The sequence below is a fragment of the Acinonyx jubatus genome, chromosome B3 (assembly GCF_027475565.1).
Source record: "Acinonyx jubatus isolate Ajub_Pintada_27869175 chromosome B3, VMU_Ajub_asm_v1.0, whole genome shotgun sequence".
NCBI lineage: Eukaryota > Metazoa > Chordata > Mammalia > Carnivora > Felidae > Acinonyx > Acinonyx jubatus.
Window position 1 is genome coordinate 65,045,091 of NC_069386.1, and position 16,853 is coordinate 65,061,943.

The 16,853-nt window shown below is 38.3% G+C and overlaps 1 pseudogene; it reads right to left on the reverse strand.

Moving 5' to 3' along the window:
• Positions 1-4,760: 4,760 nt before the first annotated feature.
• Positions 4,761-16,521, reverse strand: LOC128316160 (40S ribosomal protein SA-like; annotated as a pseudogene).
• Positions 16,522-16,853: the final 332 nt, after the last annotated feature.

Sequence of the window (16,853 nt, forward strand, 5' to 3'; positions counted from 1 at the left end):
AACAAGTCTTTAAAAATATTTACCTAGCTGTAATAAACAACACTCCTCCAATGTGCTGTACATAAAAAAAATAACCTCTTGAGGGGCAACACCGGTTTTATCTTTAGTCAGTAGGCTCTGCACCTTTGCCAAATTAGTAAACGATGTGGTCAACCTCACTCATGAAAATAAACCTTTTTTTTGTTTGTTTGTTTGAGGAGATGATCTATAGTCCTTTTCCTGGCGATTCAGATAGATAAAAATATCATCTTTTCAAAAACTGTCCCCTTGGCACTGTGAACGAGGATCTATAGTTAAGCAAACGGGAGTGTACTAGATCAAATTATATTGCCTTTAGCAAATAATAGCAATGTTAGCTCCTTGGTACCGACCAGGTGGTTCAATACATTTATTAATTTGTGTTATTTTAAGTAAGAATTCAAATAGCAGAGTAACAATTTTGGCTTGAGTGGGGAATGGGTTGCTGCTCTACTGAGGACAACTTGAAAGCTTGAACAGTGTAGCTGTGGGCTGTGGATGGCCATGAGCCTAAATGAGTCCACTAATAGCAAGGGTTCATTGATCATATTTGGGAAATCGATGTACTGCCTGGTCCACTCCATAGAAGCAAAAGAAATGGAAACATCAGGAGTCCCATCTTAATGGGAATTAAGCACAAATAATAGAAATAACCATAAATGAACAACTGCTGCTGCTTTATGGGAGTATGTGCTGTTTTAGTTATGATACCTGAAAAATTCTTCCTCTTTTCTCATTACCCAGAAAAATATTTCCATGTATTTTTGCCCTCTGTATTTTCCCCACCCATTTCTTTCTTGCCCCTCTTTTCTTCTCTTTCATTGTCTCTCTTCTCTCTTTTCTCTGCCACTTTGTCTTTCCTATCTTGTCTGTCTTCTTTCCTTTCTGGCTGCCTCTCTGTACATCCACTTTCTCATTCTTTCTCTCCTTATGCCACACATCGCCTAAGTACTGAACAGAGAAAGCAGATGATGTGCAGATGAGCTGACTTAACTTCCTAGCTGGATTCTCTTTCACAAAGCAGGCTTCACCATTTATTACCTGCAAAATAGTCTCCTAATGATCTCTTCATAAGCCTTACCATGGCATATTTCCTACAGCTATCTGCACTCTTCCCCTATTTCTCACCAGCTTAAAATCCTTAATTTCAATCAAATTACTCATCCATCCGTCGACCCATCCACTCATCCACCCTAGTACCCAGTGATGAATATATTGCTTCTTTCTGCCTGTAGAGGGAAGTAAAAACCCCTTGCCGTAGCCAATGTAGCTATCATCCTCTAGTCTATCTTTTATCTTTACCCTTCCATGAGGTGTGGTAGCCCCTTCCTTCTGTCCATTTCTTATTCATTTTTTGAATTAGCTTAGATATACTTTCTCTTGTGAAGCCTTTTCTGACTCTTTGGTCACCTCAGAAGTGTTTGGTGCTTCTTTACCTTTGAAGCCTTAAAAAAAACAAAAACAAAAAAACACAACACAACACAACAAAACAAAACAAACCACGTTTCTGGTAACATTCACTCTTGCCTTCAGTGTACGGTGGTTATTTCATTTTGATTTTTTGAAAAATATTTTTATCATAAAATTAATATATGCTTCTTTCAGCTCTTGGAAAATGCAGAAAAGCTGAATAAAGGGAAAGATTATTCATAGTTCCACCACCCAAAGACAACAATTGCTAATACCTGGATATGTTTTCTTCCAAAATTTTTTTCTGAGCATAAATTTTATAATTTATTGTATCATCTTAAAGGTAAAAAGCTTCTGCCCTGGAGATTTGTTAAATGTTACTTTACATTTCCTTTTTTTATGGTTGGCTTCTCTTTCCTTATTTTTTAATATTTAAATTTTGTAGCATATATGTATATTTTATAACATCCCAACTTTACATAGAACTGAAATTTATTTGAGATCCAAAGTAGTCATAGTGTGTAATCCCAGAAGAGCTGAAAAATACCTCTAAAACATATACTGACTTTTTTTGGTCATCGCCTGGACATTGTACTGCTTTCTTCAAGAGGGCTGTTTGGAATCCTCACGTAACCCTGCATGATAAATGTTTTTGTGTCTACTTTGTAGATGAGGAACTCAAAAAGCCAAGAAGCTAATCACCTCTTCAAGGTCAAAGAAGTTGAAGTGATAAAATGGGGCTTGACTTTTGCTCTAATGCCAGTAGGTATGGTCCCTGGTTCACTAGGAAGCCTAAGTATAGGATTAGTCTTCTTTCCTTATTTATTTTCAAAACTATATTTTTGGTTTTTGCCTGATGTTTTTCAGATCAATTTTAGAAAGATTTTGTTAAGGTTTTAAAAATATGGCAATACAATTCTGTTTGGATTTTGTGTGATGTGCACATATGAATTGATTTGGGAAAAATGGGAATTTTATTGTATGTTGTCTTTTATCCAGAACTGTAGTTTGTCTTTTATATAGCTCAGCAAATTTTTAAAATACTTTTCCTCATTTGGATATTTGGATCCAACATATTTCTCAATAAGGTCATTAATTTTTTGTTGTTATTGCAAATGATATCTCTTTCACTATAGTTCTAACTAGTTACTGCTTATATGTGTGAAGATATCCACTTTTAAAAAATGCTTGTATACGTGCTGAAGTTTTAGGAACGAAGTATTGAAATGTTTGTTACCTTTCTCTTAAAGGCCTTAGCAAAAAAAAAAAAAAAAAAAATTAAAGAGAGAGAGAGAGAGAGAGAGAGGGAAAATATACAAACATAGATGTATGGATAAAATGAGATAAAAAGCAAATGTGGCAAAAACTTTTAACAATTGATTAATCTTGGTTTAAAAAATGCAGATGGTCATTATATTACTATTTCAACTTTTTTGTACGTGTAAAATTGCCAAAATAGCTGAAACAAGGATCTTATATTTGGTTATTTTATTTATCTTATTAATTCTAACATTTTTGTGTTGATTCTCTTATGTGTGGGGTTCTAGTCATTGCAAATTATCATTTTGCCTTGTATTTTCTAATAGTAACATCTCTTATTTCTGATTTATATCTTCTTGAAATCAGTCAAAATTTCAAGAATGATGCTTGATGAGAATAGCAGATATTTTGATGTTGCTCATCCCATGTTTAATTGACAAGTCCTAAACTTAGTTTCCCTTTTAGGTATAAGGTCAATATCTATTTATCTGTCTATCATTATTATTTTTTAATTTTGTTCTGGAACTTCTTTTTCTATTTGTTCCCGATGAGATTTTTTTTTTTTTCAGCATGACTGGGGAATTTCATCAAAGCATTAGATAACACACTCTTTTCTAATATTTAATTTTCACTACTCTCTCTCACCAGAAGTTGGCAAAGGTCCCAGCAAAATGCCGGGGACATAATAAATGCACAATAAATATTTGATAAATAAACAAGAAGAGGCAAAGCAAAGCAAGGAGAACGATTACAATGAAGAAAAGGAGTGTCAAAAATAATCTGCATTTTTCATTCTTGATGCTGTCATAGCTCTGATTTAAGAGGGGTTGGTTTGCTTAGGATTCTGGATATTGCTATGATTCAATTACCTTGACATTTGGAGTTGATATTTTCCTCCTAATCCTGTGCTACAGAAATAAAGATCTAGAGTTTCTCAGACCATGGAGAAGGGCTGCTTAGCAAGCTTGATAATCCTGTGATGCTACGCTAATATATAGTGTATTATGACTATAAAAGGAAACTGTTCGGTTATGAAAAGAAACTCAATGTCATGTGTCTACATGCCATCAGGGGTTCCAAGAGAGGCAACTTAAAGCTTGAAAGCATAAAAATGTGGAGATTAATATTGTTTATTTTAATCACAGTGATATGGCAATAATTATGTCTTCTATATATATTAAAAAAGATAAATAAATATAAAATATATAAATACATAAAAACACTAAATATTTTTAAATGTCTTAAGATGTTTCATAATATCTTCTCAACAGGTTTTTACTTTCTTCATGGAAGACCATCTGGTAGCTGAGAGGCAGCATGGTTAATGAGAGAGAGCTTGAAATCTGAAGTCAGAACGGGGCTGTGTCACTTACTACCTATGAGGCCCAGGGAAAATGACTCGGCTCCTCTGAGCATCTAATATACCGCGTTGTAGTTTTTGTGAGAGTTAAAGCAATGCCAGTTGGCACATAGGAGGAGCTCAATACGTGTTGGTTTCCTACCTTAACTACTTCTTTTCCTCATATACGGTTTCTTTACTGGGTATAAATGCTCATTTACCCTGTCATGGACAACAAAGACATTGTTCTAGTGGAAGAAAATGACAGGTAAAGATTCTGCCTTTGTTCCGCGTAAACTTACAGTCTCCTGGTCATACAAACAGAACCTGTAGGTAACGCCTCAATGGCTGTCCAGCGGGTTTCAACTGTTTTCTCATTTTAATATACTTAAAAAAATTGAGGTAGTACCTTTAACAGTGATTATTCAAGCCAAATTACCTCTCTCCCCTTCAATATACTTTTCATGGTATCCTGTGTTGGAGACAAATTATAAGAAACCTTAACTTTGAGATAACGAACTAGAGAAGAATTAAAATAAAGACGAATAGGTTCGAAATAGAGATCAGAAAAACTGCGTAGCTCCTGTAACATGCTGGATAAAGAGGCTGTGTTTTCGAATGTTGGAAGGGTAAGCAAGATCCCCTTTAATACTTTTTTTGAAACTGTTGCATTTTTGTCAACCTGATTTCCATTTCCTGTTTTACAGCCTGTGGAAGAACAGCTTAAGGCCACTCAGTGATTGGTTGTTCCTATCCATTCAGCGGCCTGAGCAGAGGGAGCTGCAAACCAGACCTCAGTGGTTGGCTAAGTGCTCCAGTCCACAGTAGGGAACTACTGAATAGGGACAGAGGACACTTCCACAACTCAGGACCAGGCTCCTCCCTCAGGTTGAGGAGCAGTGAGCTCAGCAGCTAAAGCAGTCCACCCACCTTCAAATTCCTCCTTGTTACAGCCTTTTCAGCAGTGGCCCCTCTTCCTTTCCAATCTTCTGGAAGCAGGATCTCCACGGAAGGAGAGATGAGGTGTGGCCTCCTGCAGGATTTCACAGGGTGGCGGCGCCACGCATGCTCAGAACTTCCCTAGGCCTGTATTTACAACCTCAGACCCGCTGAGTGAGCTTCCTTATTGTGGCACGGGATGGCAATGCCCACATAGCACAGAGGAGAGTCTGTGCTACCCAGAATGATGGTGGGCAGGTTAACGTAAGACATCTCCGTGAGAGGCTGGTGGTCGGCCCTGGGATCGGTAAGCACCAGAAGACGCAACTCCAGGAGGGCTGCGCAGATGCGGTGCACGAAGCTTCCGGGGAGCAAAGCAGCCAACAACAGGAGTGGCTCCAGCAGCAGCAGCAGCAGCAAACGTCAGCCCAGCTCCGTGGCCCGTGTTCCTGGAGAATATGATACTGACACCAGCTGGGTTTTCAGTAGCTACAATGGCAGGAGCTGCAGGCAGAAGCTTCTCCCAAGTCTCTTCAGATTAATAAGGTAATGCCATAACTTTTCTTTCTGTAGATGGCTGTTCCATTTGGAAACAAGTTTGGTGTCGTCTAAATGGTTTTCTGCTGTAAGGAATTTGGAACATCCTCCTTTATTATTTGCAGGACATCATGGGCTCTAGAGATTATAAAAGTTTCCCTTTAAGTTATGACAAAAACCCAGGATGACATTGGATGGAGTCTTCTGGGTAGTGCGGAGAGGCTTGTTTAATGTTGTCACCCTTATTTTATCCATCACAAGAAAAAAACGAGTAATTCTTTTAAAGCTCATTTGTAAGGCAGCGCTTTGAATAAATAATATTTTAGTGATAAACTAATATCTAAAATCTAATATCTTGAAATTATTTTTATTGTGTGAAGAATCATATTTGCAGCATACAATGTATCCATTGAAACATTTCAGTTATTAAGCAGTGGAACAAAACAATGCTACCATTATATAGTATTTAGGCCTAACAGAGCAGAACTGATTCTTTTAGCAAACATGTACTTCGACAAGACCTGCCTGTCAGCCCACAAGTAAAGTTCAGTGGATGCAGGACAATGTACTATTGACCTTAAAAGCTTTAAGATGTTGCAAACATTTTAGATATTATATCCCATCCATCCACCCGTCCGTCCATCCATCCAGCCATCCATGCAACCACCCGTGCCTTTATATTTAAGAAACAAATTATCTAATAATAATTGTCTATGCTTTTTAAATTTTTTTTTAATGTTTATTCATTTTTGACAGACAGAGAGAGACAGAGCGTGAACAGGGGAGGGGCAGAGAGAGAGGGAGATACAGAATCCAAAGCAGGCTCCAGGCTCTGAGCTGTCAGCACAGAGCCCCATGCAGGGCACAAACCCACAGACGGCGACATCATGACCTAGGCTGAAGTTGGACGCTTCACCAACTGAGCCACCCAGGCGCCCCTATGCTTTTATTTTTACAACAGTAAACCTGATTTTCCAAGCAGCGTTACTGTTTTTTTTTTTTTTTCTATTGAAAACATACATGGGTCATAGGGCAAGGTCTGTAACAAGTACTCTAAATATTGTATGAATAAATGTCTAGGCAGTTGAAATGAGATAGACCTGATTGTTAATTCATAATAGCTACTGATAGCTATTTTAAAATGGTTTACCTCTAAAATTTGACATGTGGTTTCAAATTCCATGTATTTATTTGAATACATATAAGATGCATCTACTTTGTGATAGCATATTTTGGAAGAAATTTTACCATCTTGTTGATGATACAGAGACACGTGGACTACTTGATAGTACAGTTAGTAAACTTTTAGCTATTTGAAAAATGTTCCCAGTTACGGGGCGCCTGGGTGGCTCGGTCGGTTGAGCGTCTGACTTCAGCTCAGGTCATGATCTCAAGGTTCATGAGTTCAAGCCCCGCGTCAGGCTCTGTGCTGACAGCTCGGAGCCTGGAGCCGGCTTCTGTGTCTCCCTCTCTCTCTGCCCCTCCCCCGTTCATGCTCTGTCTCTCTCTTTCTGTCAAAAATAAACATAAAAAGAAAAAATTAAAAAAAAAAGAAAAAATGTTCCCAGTTTTGATTAATGAACCAATGTCAAACTGGAATGGTGTCTCCAGTGACCTGTCAAAAGTGTCTATCCTAGATACTTCTTCCTCAGAGTTCACATGACTAATTTGAATGAAGACTTAGGCAGACACATCATATTTGTAGAAGTTGCAGGACCGTGAAAAAGACATTAAAACATTAGACCCATTGAGTCGTTATGGGATAATATATAGATATTATATATATGGGATAAATATAGGGGATAAAATATAAGATATGTTTGAAACCTTGCATTTTGGCTAACAGTATCAACTGAAATATATTTATCAAGATTGTCTCTTTTAAAAAAATATCTGAGCCGTATTCCAGTAAACATTAAAAACAGTAATATTTATGGATAAACAGGTTTGTTACATAGTTGTTTATAATAGTGAAGTCTTTAAAATAAGTAAATTTCCGAATGAGGAACTCAAGTTACTAGAGTCATGACACATTCACTTGATCATGCATCCATCAACATGGAACTTATGAAGAGATAGTTTCCAATGACATGGTAAGACGCCCGTATATTAATGTTAAAAACCCAGAACACCACTGGATGATCTTCATCTATATAAACAATTAAAATTCTATGCAAATAAAAGATTCAGCAGATACGCAGCAAATGCTCTTTGTTCTACTGTGTGGCGTCTCTTAGTTCTACTTCTTTCTGTTTCAGTTTTTACACTGGCAGTGTCTAATTTTTTATGATTATAGAAGGATTTGAAGCCAATTGCACAAATATCAGACTGAAGATGCCTGGCTTGAAAGCGGTTACTGCTGATGCCTAAGGACAGTCTCAGTTTGCGGAGAATCCTGTGCTTTCCAACCTTGACCTCACTTCCTTCTTACAATAAACTTTGATTCATGTCCGCCTTGCAACAAATGTATGAAGTAGGTATCATCTTCCTCATTTTAAAATTCACGCTTAAAGGCCACATTATTAGTGTATGGTAGAAATCGTGCTCTGCAAAGTGAAACATGAACCCAGAGTGAAAATAACAATCACTTCGTAAGTTACGATAAGAGATAAGATGTGTAAAGTACTTGCCTACTGAGGCAGGGTAAGAAAGCTCTTATAATGAGCTCTCCGCATGGATATAGTACACAATCACACGCACAAAGATGGTGGTAGTGGAGGCTGTCATGGCCATCTTACAATATTTGAAGAGTTATCACTTGGAAAAGAAAGGAATTTGTGTGTGTGGGGGGGTGGGGGGTGGTTTCAAAGGGCTGCATAGGGACAAACACGGGGGCAAATTACTGAACGCAGATTTCCATTCAATGCAGAATTTGTAAGCTATTGCCTTATTTAGCTCTTTACTTCTGGGAATATTAAAATAGAGTCTGAATGATCATGTATCAGAAATATTTTATAAGGCAGATTTATGTTGAGTGAAGGTTTTCATTAGATCTTTTATTTATTTAAAGCTCTGGAGTTCTTTGATCTCCTAGGCTCTATAATTTAGTTATGTTTTAGCTTCCTTAATTCTTAACTATTTTTCCATGTTCTTTATACATCCTATTAAGAAGCGCACGCTTTCCTCACTGCTTTATTTCAACATAGGCACTTGTTACTGGGACCCAGTGAATGAATGGTCTCTTCACCCTCACAGCTAGAAACCTCCTATCATTGCTGTCTGGGTTTCAAAGGCCCATTACAAACAACTAGGATATTTGGATGAACCTGATAAGATGGATTTTATCCAAAGAAATCAAATATGAACTCCTTTCCACAAGATGGGGCAGGTGGTGTCTCAGAGGCCTGGTCTGGGCAACGATTTGGAATTTGGAGCCAAAGGAGGCGGAGACAATTAGCAGAGGCAAATCTTAGGGGTTTCCAAGGTCAGTACGCAAGGTAAACAGTGTGGGAAGAGGTGCCAAAGCCAAATGGAACAAAACAAGGAGTGTAAACCAATTCTCAAAGCCAAGAGGGTAGAGAGCAAGAGCAGATGATTTCTGAAATAGCTTAGAGCAATGGAAAAAAGGCAACAGTGGAGAAAATCTCCAGTCTGGATTACAGATTATTTCTTATACACAGCCTCAGTGAGCGTGACAGCGGCTGGGAGAGGCAGACGTCGGAGCTCTCACTAAACTGATATTCTCAGACAACGTTTATTTCTTTAAAAATGTTTAATGGACGCATCTTATGAATAAATCACTTTGCTAAGTACAATAAGAACATAAAAAAAGAAATAGGCATGGATCTTGTTCTCAAAGAGGTCGCTTTTTAAAAAAAAAAATAATGTTTATTTTATTTTTGAGAGAGAGAGAGGAGACACAGGATCTGAGGTAGGTTCTAGGCTCTGAGCTGTCAGCACGGAGCCCGACATGGGGCTCGAACTCACGAGCTGTGAGATCACGACCTGAGCCAAAGTCAGCACTTAACCAACTGGGCCACCCAGGCGCCCCTCAGAGAGATTACTTTTTAATGGAGTGGAGAGATATAAATAGAAATATAATTAAAAAATGTAAAAATATGTCATACATAAATTAATTGTTAAAGGAAAATGGATTTATTTTTTGCCTGGTTAGGTAAATATGTAAGTGAGCAAGTATGAGAGGAAGAATGGAAATAATCCAGAAAGAAAACATTTCCAAAACTTTCCAAAAAACATTACACCATGTTTTAACTTTCTCATTCAGTACGATTCTACCCTCAAATTGAGCTTAATCTATGAAAAGAGATACATAAAATGACAGTTCATAATGCGTTAGGGTTAGGAGGGCACTACAAATCGAGCAGTCCACACACTCTGCCTGAAGGTGCTGCACACCAGAGTGGTTGAAGGATTTGCCCACATCACACAGCACTTTTATTTGTTGAGCTCTGTTTGTCCAATTAATAGGCACTCAAAGGAAATGATTATTCATGCGAGTCTGTATTAACTAGTGTTAAACCACCTTTTGTTAAGCACTTTTATAAACTCATTAAATTGCATGTGAATGAGTTTGATAAATGTGTTGCTCAACAGCTGAAAGCATTAAGACTGATACACTTGCTGAAATCGACGCGCGAAAATTTATACCATTCCCGAACCATGTGATGGTTGACTGATGTATACACTAACACTGTGAGAAAATGCCTTTTGGAGTCCATATTGTTTCTTTTGGTGTTTCCCCAGAAAGTAGCTTTAGGACATGCTTTACTACGAACGTTATATCTATCTAATCAAACACTAGTGTGGATCATGCCAGGCATCACCTTTCTACCGCCTTTAGACCTAGTCCGTGAGGTTTGCTACTATGACAAAATACTGCCTATGCAAAATGATACTGAAGCTTGCATCCATCTGTGATGTTGTCTATATTTCTTCTCAAGAGTCTGAAAAACAAAGAGTCACTGAGGACACTAAAAATGTAAAATATGATCTACTTATAGATGCACAATGGTTTTTATTTTACAATATCTAATCCCACTTATAACTTCTTTTGGAATAAATTTAGAGGACAAACAGCACCATTTTGCTTGGGTTTCTGTGAGAAATCTCAGACACAGAAAGGTCATGGTGTGTTAATGACAGAAACACCAAAAACACAGCTGTGGATTAAATACAAGCTTTTTTTTTTTTTTTTTTTTTTTGCTGGAAGCTCATTCTTTTCCAATAAGTATGGAATTTATAAAGTTCAATAAAGACATAAATTCTTTGTGGCCTTCATTTTAGTTAGTATAGATAACCATTTGCAGAAACAGCAAGGTGTTAAAGGAAACGGGTATTAATATTATGGATATATCTGCCAATGCAAAGTAATCTTGGGATTCAGGTTTTTCTATTTTCAGTAATTTTCTTAGACAACGCTTCAATATTCAAAAACATATGGTGTTTACAATTTTACCCATAGGCTATTTTTCCAAAATGACTTCACTGATGGGCAATCACAGCATTTTCAGAATAGCTTTTCATTTCTTAATTTTATTTCCTCCACCCTCTTTTGACTCTTAACTCTTTGCTACTACCACATCATCCATTCACCAAGATGAGTTCATAAATTCATTATGTTTTGGGAGTGGTAAAATTGCATGTTTTCTTTAGCAGCCTATGTAAGGCAAGAGTAAATTATTTTATTTATACATATTAAATACATGCATATACATATATTTTGGGGGTTCGTAGATTGCGTATGTATGTACAACTACTTGTTCTCTGTCTATAGATAAATAGATATTCCACATAAATCTAAAAATTGATGCTTATTCAGGGATTTTGGACCGGTTTTAACTTAGTGTGAAAACTAAGCACAACATTTTAGCTGTGAAAACTGGCCATAACAACAGAGATGCCTAATTAGTACAGTAGTGACATTTTCATGTACTTTGAGTAATGGGACATTTACGATACTAGTCTTGGAGTCCAGAGCATTCTAATAAGTCAACAGACACGGAGTGATTTTGGGAAGTAGTAATTTCTCTCTATGCTTTTATGGGTATGTGCTATTTCTGAGACACTTCAAATGCATATTTATTAATTTTTGTATTCTGCCAGCTCCGTAAATTGAGCATTTTGGGGAACTAAGCCACGTGGGAGAAGAGCCATTTGTGTGACATTACACAGATATGAAGGGCTGGACGAGAATTTGAACCCAGATCTGTCTGGCTCCAAGGAACCAAAATAAGAGTGGGAATGACAAACTTGAATGGCATATGGTGGTGCTCTGTTTTTTATTTTATTTTATTTTTTGATGTTTATTTATTTATTTTGAGAGAGAAGGAGCACGAGCAGTGGAGGGGCCGAGAGGGAGGAAGACAGAGAGAGAAGGAGAGACAATCTGTCAGTGCAGAGCCCAACATGGGGCTCAATCTCATGAACCCTCGACCTCACAAACCCAGAGATGATGACCTGAGTCAAAATCGAGGGTCAGAACTTAACCGACTGAGCCACCCAGGCGCCCCTAGTGGTGCCCTGTTAAAGTAGAATGTTGGTCATTTCTGTTAAGCCACTATTGATTTTTAGAACACTGCCTTAGCCCATTGGTGATTAGGGGGTTGGTAGATTGAGTTCACCTGCATGCATGCAGTCTGTCCAAGTACCAATAAAGTGGAAAGGAATGGAGCGTAGTTATTGCACTATTTCTAGATTCATTCGATCTAGGTTGGGGCTCCGGTTATGTTGCATCTGCATTACACAATCATGGCCAAGATACTGACCTTCTTTCAGTTCAAACTTCTCTCGTCAGTAAAATAAACTTATCAATAGCACCTTGCAAATATTATTATTGATCTTTCTTGAGATAAACTGTGTTAAGTCCACTGTAAATGTTGCTTAGTACATATTAAGCACTAGCCAGTGTGGTGTTAATTGTGATTATGAAATTTCAAAGTTCTAATATTCACTCACAGTTTCATTATAACAGATATTATTTAAAAAAATTTTTTTAATGTTTTTATTTTTTAGACAGAGAGAGACAGAGAATGAGCAGGGGAGGGGCAGAGAGAGAGAGGGAGACACAGAATCTGAAGCAGGCTCCAGGCTCTGAGCTGTCAGCACAGAGCCTGACGCGGGGCTCAAACTCATGGACTGTGAGATCATGACTTGAGCCGAAGTTGGACGCTTAACCAACTGAGCCACCCAGGCACCCCTATAACACAGATATTATTGATCTAAAATATTCCCGAATGGTACAGGCACCCATCCAATTAGCATAAGTGGTAATTATCATAAAAGATAAATGAGTGCTCATGGTTGGAATACCATACATGGCAAGTGATAGAGCATAGTTTAAAATTCACATTTTGTGCCCGATTCAAATGGTAGGAACAGTAGACTGCTGCTGTTAGCAGCCCTGCTTAGTGACCTGGCACAATAGAAAATTGCTTGATATTCTAAGGAGGTTGGAAGGGAATGAAAACCTAATGAAAATGTTCATTTACAATGCTGTTCCTTTTTCAACAAAAAAACTTGATTTTCGTGTAGATTTAATATCCTGCCCCAAGTTGTGTAGGTGGCCATGATTCACCCTCAGGTCTAACCTGCCTCTAAGCCTATGTCCTCCCCATGACCTCATGAGTTTAAGTGAACTCTTTCATGGTCCACCTGCATCCCTCAACCCAGGACAGTTTCCAGAGGAGTGCTCAGCCGGGTGGGGAGGCAAGACCCGGTGAGTTAACCTTCCAGGATGGATCAGCAATCAGTGTGGAATAAGAGTTAGTGGACAAATAGTCTAGCTTTAGGGACGCCTGGGTGGCTAGGTCAGTTAAGCATCTGTCTTTGGGTCAGGTCATGATCCCATGGCTTGTAACTTCAGGCCCTACATTGGGCTCTGGGCCGACAGTGCAGAGCTGCTTGGGATTTTCTCTCTCTCCCTCTCTCTGCCCCTCCCTTGCTCACTTTCTCTGTCTCTCAAAAAAATAAACAAACTTAAAAAAATAATTTAGCTTTACCATCTACAGTGACCCAATTTTAAGGCATGTTCCTCAACCTCTGAGGGTCCCCGGCCAAAAGGATCCTCATTTTTCCACAGTGGTAACCCCCACACCAACACACCTCTATTAATTTCCATCGTCTTACTCATTTTCATCTTCATTTCCCTCGCAGCATTTCCTGGGCTGATCTCCCAAACAAAATACCTGCACCTACATTTTGTTTTTTTAGAGGACTCTAAATTAAGACGCATCATTTAAAACAACTGACCATGGCATTGTGCTAGTGGAAGTAGCTGTACGTGCTCAGTGTCCTTGTTTCCCTGAGAAGGCTCCTTGAAACCATCGCTGAACCAGTCATTCCATTGAACGTGGTGTGGAAATGCTGCGCTAGGTGATCTCTGGGGTTCACCCAGTTCAGATGCTGTGGATTTTATCACTCATCTCAAATCTTAGCACTTGTCCTTGATATTAGAAGAAACCTGCAAGTTGATGGTGGGTGGATACAGGTCTTTGAAGTAGCACATTCAGTCTTTCTGAAAAAAAAATTTTTTTAATGTTTATTTTTGAGAGAGAGAGAGAGAGAGGGAGAGAGAGAGAGAGAGAGAGAGAGAGAGAGAGAGAGAGAGAGAGAGAACAAGCAGGGGAGGGGCAGAGAGAGAGGGAGACAGAGAGTTGGAAGCAGGCTCCAGGCTCTGAGCTGTCAGCACAGAGCCTGACGTGGGGCTCGAACCCACAAACCATGATATCTTGATCTGAGCTGAAGTCAGACGCTTTTAACCCACTGAGCCACCCAGGTGCCCTGCACAGTCAGTCTTTCGTATAAGTTAATGGCACTGTTTTTCAATTAAAAACAGGTAGAATCTTTCAACTATTTCCTTAGACAAATCAGTTAAGATCTCTGGGCCTCATCTGAGTTTTTTTTAATAAAAGACTAGGCCAGATGGGATTTCTTTCAGTTCCAAGATGTATGATTTTAAAATTCTTCAGGATATCCAATTTTGAAATTTATAATATACTTTTTTACATTTATTTTTTTTTCTCATTTTAACATCAATCTGTGTTCATTGTAAAAAAAATTGGGAATCACAGACAATGTTGAAGTAGAAAATAAAAATAATGGTTTTTCTTTCCATTCTTTCATCCTCTTTGTATATATAGATGTAAATCATCATGTACATATAAACGCAAATAAACATGTACTTAAAACATGGGGATCAAGTTTATAAATAGCACGTATCATTTGAAAAACCTAACATTGTCTCGCTGTATTTTCTAATATTAATCGATGTCCTTCCAACCGTCCTATCCCATAATTGATTTGATCCTTTTTCTACTTGCGGACAGTGACCCTGTTTCTTATGTGTCACTGTTACATTAAAAAGTTGCAGAAATCTTTGTTTGAATCTCTGATTTAGAATACATTTCCAGACATAGAAGTTCTGCTTCCAAGGGTATGAGCAATTTTATGTCTCAGTACATTTGGTCTTCGAGAAAACCAGCATATTCCAACTAGAAGCAAATGAGATTGGGTTTCTTTTTTTTTTTTTAAATAATTTCAATAGCATAGAAGAAAATGATTAAAAAGCGAACCCCATAATTAACTGAGTTTTAGAAGCTCTGCCCAGTATTTGCAGGAACGGTAGATTCTAAAAAAATGTCACAGCGAACACTGCACAGAGCTTATTAGCATTTGCTGTTGATGTAAGCCACGATTTAAATTTCATGTTCTTTCCTGGGGAGGACCCGATTAGGTAACACATCATAAAAGCATCGTGGGCTAGCAGAATTGTGGTGAAGAGTTTCTTATTCACACATTATTGTTCATTTTTGGAGGAGGCTGAGTTAGTACTCATTCTTTGTGACATTAGAGGAAAGCAAATGAGAAAGGGAAGTGTGACCCTTTGCTTTTGGCCAAAGTGAAAAAGAAACAGTTTCGTGTTATACTAGCAGGTGGCTGAACACGAACCACAACTATGGAGTTAAAATTTTTTTTTTCCTTCACTCTGTAGGAAAAAAAAATGCTGATATCTCATTTGGATGTTTTCTTTTTTTATTGCGGTATTATGCAAGGAAAGTGGTACTTAAAAAGCCATAATCCATCGCTAAAGGCATTAGTTTCCTTTTACAGTTCAGGTGCAAATGCAATATGCTATGAAAGACACGTTACATTCCTTAATGTTTCTTCTAATAAACAGGGTAGGATAGTGGTCCACGTGAATTTTGATTCCCCGAATTTTTCAACTGGGAACTGCAGTGAAGATAGAGATTTAAAACCACAGCAGGAACTCCATATCCAGCTAACACAGTCCATTATTAAAGGAGACACTTTCCTGCACGAGAGTAAACTTACTAAATGATTCTCTCTTTTCAGTTAGGTATTTAAGGAACAGTTTAAGTGCATGAAAAAATATTTTGTGGTATCGAAAAGCGTTTGAACGTTTCGGCTGAGAAATTGAATAGCCACCTTTTCAGAGACACTCAGGGATTTTCAGCAATTGGGTGAGAACCTGTAGGCACATGTCATGTGGCTAGTTGTATTCTGCAGGCCCCAAACCTGCAGACCCTGTAAACCTCAGTATTTTGTTTCTCCACCCTCGTTCCCTCGGTCTGCTCTGTTTACGTATGCAGGAGAGGCCTGTTGAGTGTGGCTGATGTCTCCCAGCTGTGGCCTCTCCACTCACCCTAATTTCTTTCTCCATAGCTCATTTGGACCCAAGCAGTGGTGAAATTGCTGACTGGTGAGTGCGTCCTGCCACAAAAGCCATAAGCAAGACATGGCCATAACCAAAAGAGCATGAAGGATGGAAAACACCATCTGGACCATGCAATTTAAATAGCATAACCCCCTCTTTTTTCATTTAAGAAAAATCAGCCATGCGGCCTTTTGTTGCTTTCTGCTGTGGCCAAAAACCACTTAGGTTGCAGTCCTCCGTTAGTGAAAGAAGACGTCCAAAGGGACTCCCGAAGATGCATGGCCCTCTTTTCAAGTTTTATGTGCAGCTTTTCTTGGCCCGTATCTCTGTGGACCTTTCCTCTGCTCAGAACATAGTGAGTGCCTCCTGACTGTACATCTGTCATCGATCACCCTGAGAGTACTGACTGTGCTTCCTGGGATTTGTGTTCCAGTGGTTGGTAGATGAGGAGAGTGTGTTTTCTGTTTAGATACAACCAATAACCCAAGAATGAGCAGGGCATCTCAGAGTCCACATTCATATGCATTTGGGAAAAAAAAAATACAACAATACCTCTTTCTGATTCTTAACCAGATTTGGTCATTCTTTGGCGTTGGAGTTACGTTATTATGTTTGGATAGTAGTATTTTATTTAATTTTTAAAAATTGTTTTAATTTAATTTTTTAATGTTTATTTATTTTTGAGGGAGAGAGAGAGAGTGAGTGAGGGAGGGCCAG